We start from the raw sequence: 10,852 nt of genomic DNA on the forward strand, positions 1-10,852 counted from the left end.
ATCAGGAGCGCGGGTGCGCTGTGCTCTCGGCAGCACCATTAATTTTTCAAGAGCCATGACCGCGGGTGCGGTCATGTTAACACCGCGGGTGCGGTGTGGCCTCGCCCAAATCTCATTTTTCTGGCATTACACCGCGGGTGCGGTGATGTTGTTACCGCGGGTGCGGTATAGTTTCGACCTGCCCTCTCAAAATTCTCATTTTCTAACATGCATTCTCATATCTGTGTAACTCATATTAATGCCAACCGATAATTCTCGAGCCTTACATTTCTCCTCCTCTTAGACAGGAGTTCGTCCTCGAACTCGCAAGCAATTACTCATGCAGTTGTATACAAAACAATATAGTCAAAATTGAAAGGAAGACTCACATCATATGAATAGCTCGGGATGTCTCTGTCTCATATCAGATTCTGTCTCCCAAGTTGCTTCTTCGATGCCATGACGACTCCACTGCACCTTCACAAGCGGAATGGTCTTCGTTCTAAGCTGTTTCTCCTTCCGATCAAGAATCTGATAAATTCAACTCCTTGAATTTATTCTCTCGATGATTTCATAAATTCAACTTCTTGAATTTACTATCTCATAAATTCAACTCTTTGAATTTATTTTCCTCAAAATTTAATTATCATAAATTCAACTCTTTGAATTTAATATATCATAACATAAATTCAACCCCTTGAATTTATTCTCTCAACGGGAACAAACGATCCAGTGCTTGTGTGACCCTCAATGGTTCAGGGATACAGCTAGCCGTGGGTTCACAACTCTTTGTGATTCAGGACATAATCCTTTATTCGGGCATACCCTAATTAGCCCCATTCTTTTCATCAACACATTGATCAAGAATGTCAGAACTCATTTCTGGTTGCACCCATCGGATCATGGTATGAGCGTCTAGTAGCATCGCCCCATGATCCCCTAGGTATCACTGATAGTGCCTGCAAGAACCAGTCGATTATGATTAACGTACAGTACGGTCCCTTCATCTCATATATCCCGATCGAATCTGCAACCATTGGTTCATCGAGGGTTGCATATTAATTCGATAACTATGTGATAACTATAATAGTGGCATCGCGTGTACTATTTTGAGAACTCTTTCTCTAACGTACATCTCATATTCTGGCCAGAGATTCCATGCACTATTATTTCATTAGATCACACAGGATATCCACACCCGTAGGTGAGCGGTGAATCCCCGACTACAATGCACTGGCTCCTATATGTGTCGCAACTGTACCCAACCTCGCCACCTGATGACTCTCCTGGAGCCGGTAAACGAGTCAAAGCACAGCCCTAGCATATAGAGCCTCAGTGTTGTCCCGGGTCGTAACGACTAATGGTGTACAATCATAACCACGGACTTGTCCTCTCGATGAATGATAACCACTTGGAAAGTTCGAGGGAGGGTTGTTCGGTATAATCATCATATGACTACCCATCTGTATGTTTGGACATCTCTATGCCCTTACCAAGAAACGCAGTACACAATATCACAGATGCTAGTCTCGAGCTCAAGCGACCTTTATCCATGTTTTAGGCGGCTGAATCGACTAGGAACGAATTTAGAATATGCAGTGTTTACAAATGAGTTTCAACATCGAATTACGATTCATTTGTATTAAAGCATAATCAAGGACTTTATCTATGCTGCTTGCATGGGTATATAGATAAAGTATAACGAGACCATGAAAAGTTAAATTATATTAAAATAAAGATTGTTTATTTCACTTGAGTCAATTAATTCCCTAGCCAACCGTTGGCTTGCAGGGTATCTACTCTAACATATGTACCACTTTTCCTTTTAATTATATTCATCAGTTAAAATTTTACTTTTTGGCATTTGCTAGTTGTATCCATGTATTAAATATTTGTTTCAACTCAAGTTTCAAATAGCTAAAAATTGATAAAAGTTTCGAAAAGTATATGGAAATATTTTGGGTTTTGATTTCTTAATGCTTGACTAAAGAGAAGCAAAAAAGTACTCCTATATCCAATTTCATGCAATACCAAATACTAGTCTATATGTAGATGAAATAGTCTTGTATAGGGGGGAAAAGGTTACAGCAAGCAACAGAAAAATATCAACTAAATTGATTTTTTTTTTTGGAAATTTGGAGTAATTCAAGGGTTCAATCCCTGCCCTAAGCTGGAGAATAGATATCAGGCATACCCATTTTTTCCTTCATGACCAATGAGGATATCGACTTCCTAGTCTTCGGGAAGTACTTATTCTACTTTACCATTTAAGTGCCAATCTTGTGCTTGATGAAGTTTCTATCAGTCCTGGCATGTTCCATAAAAATCATGTTATACTTGACTTTAAACTATGCTAATGGTGAAATTGTTATCACTCTTGAGCTTTATAGGATGTACCCTTCAAGATTGTATATTTGGTATAAATTTTTCTATTGATCTATCAAAACTTGTGCAACTGCTTGATACTTGGCTTTTGCATTGCTTTTGGTTGTGACTGGTTGCTTCTACTTGTCCAAGTTACAAGATTTCCCCATTTCACATAATTTTGGATTGTTGATTTCTTAAGTCCGGATTTTGCAGCCCACTATGCCAAATGATTCGATATCTTTGTTGTTATTCTTTTTAATTGTTTTAGTTGGGCATTGATCGAAATGTGACACCTAGACCGTTTTATAATTTAAAACATTTGAATTGCATCCTCATCACCAACTATAGCTTTTGGTAAAACGACAAACACGTGATCTTGCAAGTTGTATCAAAATGAACATCACATATTTGGTTTCCATAAGTTGCAGATTGATGAGTTATTGGGAAATTGTTGGAGAACATTAATCGCGCAACTGATCGAAATGTAACCTTTCTGAGTTTTTATACAATTTAAAATATTTGAACTCACATAACTACCATTGATTATGACTTTTGATAAAAAGAATATCATGCAATTAAACAATATTTTTTATCCTTAGGTTATCCTCAAGATTTTTAATAAGCAGTCAATTGATTCTAGGTTTCTTATATGGGCTGAGCGCATGCCTTGACTTATCATTCTCGCACTAAAATAAAGGGACAATATGTAGTGCCCAAATTCAGTACACGTATAACCCATGCATTTATTTAATTATTAGATCATTTATATTTTTTTAAATGAGTTTTAGCCATGCATAATTTATGAAAATGCATTTTTTAAATTATTCATGTTTATGGGATGCACGTTAAAATATCTTTTTCAAGTTTCATGTTTCAGGCGATTATTCGAGGCGGGATTGAGGAAAAGACCCGGTGACGATTTTGGCAAAATTAACAATGTGGTAATTTTATTTTAAGGTGGAGGATGGGGCATTTTAAATAGTTTATTAAGTTTTAGCATTTTAAAGCCTAAATTAATTGTTTGGGAATTTTAGAGCTTAAAACTTTTAAAATTAGTATTTTATGTGTTGTATTATAATTAAAGAAATTTTTAGTGAAGTTAGCATTTGATTAGTACTCTCTTTAATTTGTTAATTGAAGAGTTATTTTAAATTGGAGTGTATCAATTTAATTGATAATTGGTGTGGGTTAGCCTTTCTTTTTATATATCCTTTTAATTAGTCAATTAAGCTAATCCTAATCTCCTAATTAAACACAAAACACACGCACACACACACTCTACACACACTAGAAACGTGAAAGCACCATACACACACACATTCACATTTTTATTTTCAGAAATTAACAGAAAGACACCTAGGGTTCTAAGAGAAAAGCAGCCGCCCCTTCCCCTTATCTTTCCATCGAGTTTTTGGTGGATTTTATTGCAAGAAAACAGTGCCACGTTCGTCCCGGATCAAGCCTCGCTCCATCTCCGCTTCGGTGTCGTCGTTGCGGTATCTTTAAATATCAAAATGCACGTATATTCTGTTCTTTCTGCATCGATCTTGTCATAGTATGCGTTGTGTATTTTTATGCGTGAAAATCCATGTGTGACATTCGTCGTTTGAGCGGAAAATGGTTTGAATGCGTTTGAAATACTTTTTAGATCTGAAAACTCGTAACTCACTGTTCTGTTGAAAACTGCGATTTTTCTGTCGGGATTTTGAGAAACCTTTCAACTACCAAATTGTAGAACTTTTCGATGCCTTCGAGTTGATATAAAATTCGAGATTTTTGGATGAAAATTGAGTGAGTTATGATGTTTTTCGTAGGACTGCTCAAACTGCGTTTTCAGAAAGTTATGATATTGATGTATTCTTGAAGTTTCAGTGTTGCAGGCTTCGTTGGGGATCGACGGGTGATCGTTGCTGCGTCTAGGTATGATTAGTATGAGGTTGGGATGTTAGTTGATACGTCGTATAGTGTCGATGGGCGCTCGAATGCGTTAGGAGTCGTAGGAAACGAATTGGTGTCATTTGCCATGCTTTAAATTGTATGTGTTGTAAGGTGAACTCATTGCTTTGGGTGTTTGTACGAATTTAGTTGATGTTATGGCATGCTAAGGTGAGTCTCGGGGTGTCGTTTCATAGTCCGTGCAACCGAGTCTAGAAAGTTGAGCGAAGCATGTACATAATTTTCGTAAGTTCGCGATTACAGTGGGTACACGGACCCGCACACGGACCCAGTCACGGGGTCCGTGCCTTTGTTTTCTTCTCGGCGTCTTTTCCAGTATCTACACGGACCCCTACACGGATGAGGGCACGGGGTCCGTGCCTTTGGGTTTCATTTAGTGTATATTTCCAGAGCCTACACGGACCCCTACACGGATGTAGGTACGGGGTTCGTGTCCTTTTTTTTTTGGGAAAAATAATTTAGTATGCTTTGAGGTTAGACGTCATGGTTTAGTGCAAGGATTATCAAGGTCGCGTCATGGGAAATTTTAGAATGTCCTAAGTAATGATTGAACTCGAGAGTAAGTATGATTTATACGTTAAGTTATGCAAGTTAAGTATGCAATTTCATGTTAGTATGTGCAGCAACGGCCCCAGTCGAAGTCCAACGAACCCCTCAACGCCAAGTAAGTATGTATGACGTGCAAAGAAAATATTTTAAGTTTTTGAGGTATGCTAATTGTCTTGTGACCAAATTATGAATGGGTTTGGAAGTCGGTGAACGTGGCCGAGGACCTCTCCGCCCCGTTAAAGTATGAACGGGTTAGATCGTGGTTGGAAAGCGTTAAATTATGAACGGGGACCAACCAGCCCGTTAAATTATGAACGAGGATCTCATGTATGCGGGCAGTGGATACGTCCCTGTCAGCCCAGTACTGTGGTGTGTCTGATCAGGCGTTTATTATGTATGGGTCAATTGCTTTGAAACATCCTCTACGAAAAATGATGAAGTCATGTATGTTTTAGTATGCCAAGTATGCAGTTATGAATATGAAAGTTTCACGTTATGGCACGTCTATATATGTATGCAAGTTCAAGTTTATTATGCAAGCTCAAGTTTCAAGTTATGTACGTTCTATTTTTAAGATGCATGCGATTTTTATTACGTAGTACTTGTTATCCCAATTTATACGTGTTGAGTCTTTAGACTCACTAGACTTGATCGATGCAGGTGAATATGTTGATGAGGAGACGGGAGGTGGCGACCAAGGGGCAGGCTTGGACTGAGCGGTAGGCTAGACCCGAGGACCGCATACGCTATTTTAAGTTTTTAAGAAAATACATTTATACTCTGATTTTATGATTGGGTTGTGAGACTTTTCGAGACAGCTTCTCTTTTAGCAAATTTTAATTGTGATGGTTGATTTTAAAGATATTTTATGAATGATGAGTGACGACCGTGTGGATGTTTTTATTTAAGAAATTTTTAATTTTTCCGCAAATGTTAAGTATGAAAAGTACGGTTCATTACACAATATCAAGTTGAAGACTAATTAGAGATTTGTCAGTTTCCAATTAACTTTTGGTGTTACTGGAAGATCCTATCCACTTCTTTTATGTCTCCAATTTCTTCCCCGGAATGTGCTTGTCGCTTGTAGGAATAATATTGTTTGTAAACTTATTGATGTCTTCATTTCAAGTAACAAAGAATTCCTAGTTCCTTTCTTAGAATTTATTTTTTAGCAAATTATGCGTTATCACGATGTTATCCATTTGCACAAAAGAACAAATATCTACCTAATCAAAGCTTGATTTGTGGACAATGTGTGGTCAGCCTGTCCTTGTGGTATAACGGAAATTCCTCGAGTATGAACTGAACCTAACAAACTTTGCCTTTGGAGATTGTTGCAATCCACAGAGAATTTTTAATGTCCGGATTTATTATTACTTTCATCACCAAATTGTTTGGAGGGAATCTTCATAAACAGTTCTCTAAGCTTGCCATTTAGAAATGCATTTTTATCTCCGTTCGGGAAAGTTGATGTTCAAGTGTTGAGAAGGTGTTTTAATATCTTACGTGAGTGTATGCTGGCCATAGAAGCACTTTAATATGTTCATGCATGTCTTCCATCCTGGATCCAGCAGAGGACTTCGAAAATTCCTACTGTATACTCTCCACCTACATTAACTATTAAGGCTCAGCCTTCTCCTGTATTCAATTCAAAGAACAAGAGATTACAAAAAATTTAGAGTAAGACCCCTCCTAAATTTAAGGATCCTAAAGGGAAACTGGAACAGTGTAACTAAATGGAAAACTAAAATTGGGAACAAAATAGGTTAGTATAAGAAATGGGGAAGTTTTGACTAAAATAGGGAAGTTTTGACTGAAACTAGATTTTCTAGGTATTTGGGATATATTCAAGTTCTCCTATACCTTCTTGCCTTTACATGATTTTACAACTTGATAATTGTCTAGATGTCCGAAAAAAAGCTTTGTTTCACTTTCACCTAAAACTGAGAAATATTTTTTTGGGAGAAATTATCTATACTATATAATTATACTTGAGCATAATAGAGCAACTTCTTTTGGTATGATGGAGAAACCAATTTTATTTCCAAATTTGCCCTAACATTGTACTGGATTTGATTTCCTGTATATATTAGTAATTTGAAGCGCGTCTCATCAATTTTTTTTCCATATTTTTCTCAACTAAATAATGTAGGTATGATCAATTACTTTTCGATTAGTTTATATATCATTTTAGATGAGATTATGTGGATCACCTTGGTTTTAGAGATAGAATTTCTACTTGTTCCTACATCTTGAGTTTGGTTCAAGAGAAAGACTTTCTTCCCTGGCCACCTTAATTCATGGGTATGGACCCTAATAACATAGTCGTATTATCTGAACCCCTCTGGTATGGGTAACAGACTCTTTCCACCATGCCTGAGAAAGAAGGAATACATTTGTCACGTCTGCGCAGGCCTATGGGCTTTCTAAAGCCCCTTTCCTGTTGTCGCTTTTCATTTCAAAAGGGCTTGCTGAGCTTCTTTATGTGACAGACATCATAAAATTAGTCTGTTGAACGATTGCTTTGAGTCCATGCTTGCAGCTGTGTTCTGCGAATTTTGGGCTTTAAGGTGGCCAGAATAATACTCATATTTCACTCTTGTGCACAGAATAATTATTTGTGCTTTGATCGTAACATGTTTCATAGCTAAAAATCATGATAATTTTTTTTCTTTCAGATCACAACTTCCTCGTTTTGACTACAGTGACTTTTATACCGTGATTCTGGAGAAAAATGACATTATAATGTCTGTGGCATGCATAAGGTAATTCAATCCATCGGTTCTTTTTTATTTTACTTTTTGCAAATAGCTTTTAGTAGTTTGTTGAAGAACAAGTTAGAACGCCTCATGTATGACACCAGATTTGCTTCCTTTTTCATGTCTAGCACTTTTATTACTGCTGATTTGTGCTTTGCTTTCTATCATTGTGGAGTCGGACACGTGCTCTCTTCACTTTCTCATCTTCTGCAACCCTGCTTCTGATGTTTTTAACTGAGAAATTTTATTTAGAGAAATTACATAATGCATTTTTATTTTTGGTTTCCATCTCTGAAGTTAAGACAACATAATCTTATGTTGGCTGTTGTTAAATCTCATGTATGCATGCGAGGCGTGTAGTAGAGAATATAGTATTGGATATTTCAGGATGCATTAATATGGTTGTGTTCACAAACTTGACATCTCGTCCTCTGTACCATCCTACGGTGCCCAAGTGTAAATATATCAAGACTCTGCACTTTATTCGATAGGTAATTTTGTCTTTCTAATGCTTCTCCATTGGCATATTCATTTGGCAGACTTTAATAAATTATTTATATATTTGGTAACATATCAATGATCCATCCAATGTATGAAAACATGGGTTGAGCAATTAGAAGAGGGGATATAACACCAATATGCAGTAGATTCGAAATGATTGTTTATAGCATGTATTTGCTTTGCTAATTTCCTAGCCACGTCCTACCTAAAACATTTCTGGGTAAAAATCTCATAACAATTACAGTTTTTTTGCTTTGACTTGCAGAATCCATGGTGCAAAATTGGCAGAGTTACCTTTTATAGCGACTTGCAAAGAACACCAGGGCAACGGAAACTTCAGGCTCCTTGTGGAATCTATAGAAAAGGCAATATATCCATTACGAATTACTCTCTTGCTCTGGCGGGAAAATATCTTTGATTTGTGCTATTATCTTTTATTTTGTGATCATTGTTGATGGGATCTCGCTGAAATGGGTGAGCCGGGTAAGGAGCTCCAATGGATCAAATCAGTAATTTATAATGGTTGGGAATTTGAGCAAAGTAGAAGGCTTCGATCGTGGTCTGCAAACAAGAAAGTAACTCGTGAATGGGCACCGGAGGGGTGTCCGGCGTAGCCACTCCGATGCTTAAGTCAGCAGATGAAGATGATAACCAGTGTAGCTTTTAGAGAAATAAAGACTACTGGTGTAAATATGTGTGTTAACATATGTGTGAGAGTGAGTTCTCCAGAAAACCAGAGAGAGGCCCCCCAATGAGAAATGCATACCTGCTATTTATAGGAAGGAAAATCAAGGATTACCTCGATTTGCGCATACACCTACCACTCATAGCCTTTGATGTTGACTCCTGTCAAGCCACCCTATTTTCCCATCGTGTCATATCAATAGGATTCTGTCAGGCACGTTTCTCAAGACAAGACCTTATCTTCTGAACCACTCGAGTGCGGCACTGTAATCGAGGTGCCCGGGTAAAATGCCTCCCGGGAGATTTATACAAGAGCCCGGACCTATGACTGCCCGGAGAGTAGAGCATGGGCTTTCGCCTGCCCGGCCCCAGAAGAATCCATCTGCAGACTCACAAGGATTTGGGAATCCATTTGATATTCCGGGTCATCCATGACCCGGGCTCTTACGGGGGTATCATCACACATCCCTTAAATAGTCGGGCTAGAGTCATACTCGCTGTCCCGATCAGTCATACTTGGATTCCCAAAGAGATAATCAATCTTGTTCTATAAAAGCATCGGGGGCTTCATGTCCACTAGAAATGAGAAGAAATGCCGGAGTCTCGTGTCTCATGGACTTGAGATAAGATGCCGGGGCCTCGTGCCTCTCGGTCTTGGGAATGGTCGAGGTACGGAGCCTCGAGCCAGGTTTGAGAACCCTGGGCTTATAAATAACCAAGGCGGATCCTTGGGCCGGGGAGCATGTCCCGGGACTTGGGAATGGTCGAGGTGCAGAGCCCCGAGCCAGGTTTGAGAACCCTGGGCTTATAAATAACCAAGGCGCGAAGCCTTGGGCCGGGGAGCATGTCCCGGGACTTGGGAATGGTCGAGATGCGGAGCCTCGAGCCAGGTTTGAGAACCCTGGGCATATAAATAACCAAGGCGCGGAGCCTTGGGCCGGGGAGCATGTCCCGGGACTTGAGAATGGTCGAGGTGCGGAGCCCCGAGCCAGGTTTGAGAACCCTGGGCTTATAAGTAACCAAGGCGCGGAGCCTTGGGCCGGGGAGCATGTCCCGGGACTTGGGAATGGTCGAGGTGCGGAGCCCCGAGCCAGGTTTGAGAACCCTGGGCTTATAAATAACCAAGGCGCGGAGCCTTGGGCCGGGGAGCATGTCCCGGGACTTGGGAATGGTCGAGGTGCGGAGCCCCGAGCCAGGTTTGAGAACCCTGGGCTTATAAATAACCAAGGCGCGGAGCCTTGGGCCGGGGAGCATGTCCCGGGACTTGGGAATAGTCGAGGTGCGGAGCTCCGAGCCAGGTTTGAGAACCCTGGGCTTATAAATAACCAAGGCACGGAACCTTGGGCCGGGGAGCATGTCCCGGGACTTGGTAATGGTTGAGGTGCGGAGCCCCGAGCCAGGTTTGAGAACCCTGGGCTTATAAACCAAGGCGCGGAGCCTTGGGCCGGGGAGCATGTCCCGGGACTTGAGAATGGTTCAAATCCAATTATTCCCTGAAGAATCAGTATAATAAGTGACAAAAAAGTATCAGAGCCTAACTAAAATAGCGGATAAATTTTTCCGTACCAACTGTTACTGAATATTAGCAGAATGTCAGGTTCCTGCACAGTATCATGATATGTCAGAAAGGACGATAACATAGCAACGATGACATATGTATTTTGAAACAGATATATTATTTGAAAAGATTATCATTGCAGATTAAGATATAAATAGTGACGTCTGATACTAAAATACCACTAGAATTTTTTTTATTTTTTATTTCTTTTTTTTTAAAAAGCTCTTTTCGAAAATATATTCAAACAAATGCATGCAATAAAAGCTGTCGATCTAGCATTTTAAAAATTCATTCAACTACTGAATAAAAATACTGCAGTTAAATAAAAATCTAAATATCATCTCACTCTAAACTACTGTTTTAAAAGAACTCAAATACAAGATTCAAAAGCCTGCCAAATCATCAACATGTGGAAAGATGTGACACGTAGAAAACATAATGTATCACTTCTGACTCATAAACATAAAGTGTGGAAAACGTAAAGTCCCCGGGTTATCAT

The 10,852-nt window shown here is 39.3% G+C and overlaps 1 long non-coding RNA gene across 1 annotated transcript; it reads left to right on the top strand.

The window, feature by feature from the left end:
• Nucleotides 1-1,830: 1,830 nt before the first annotated feature.
• On the top strand, nt 1,831-8,507 carry LOC140824602 (uncharacterized). The gene is made up of 3 exons (XR_012116390.1): nt 1,831-3,068; nt 5,838-7,616; nt 8,377-8,507. It is a non-coding gene; the product is annotated as an uncharacterized lncRNA (long non-coding RNA).
• Nucleotides 8,508-10,852: the final 2,345 nt, after the last annotated feature.

This window comes from Primulina eburnea, chromosome 2 (genome assembly GCF_022965805.1).
Source record: "Primulina eburnea isolate SZY01 chromosome 2, ASM2296580v1, whole genome shotgun sequence".
NCBI lineage: Eukaryota > Viridiplantae > Streptophyta > Magnoliopsida > Lamiales > Gesneriaceae > Primulina > Primulina eburnea.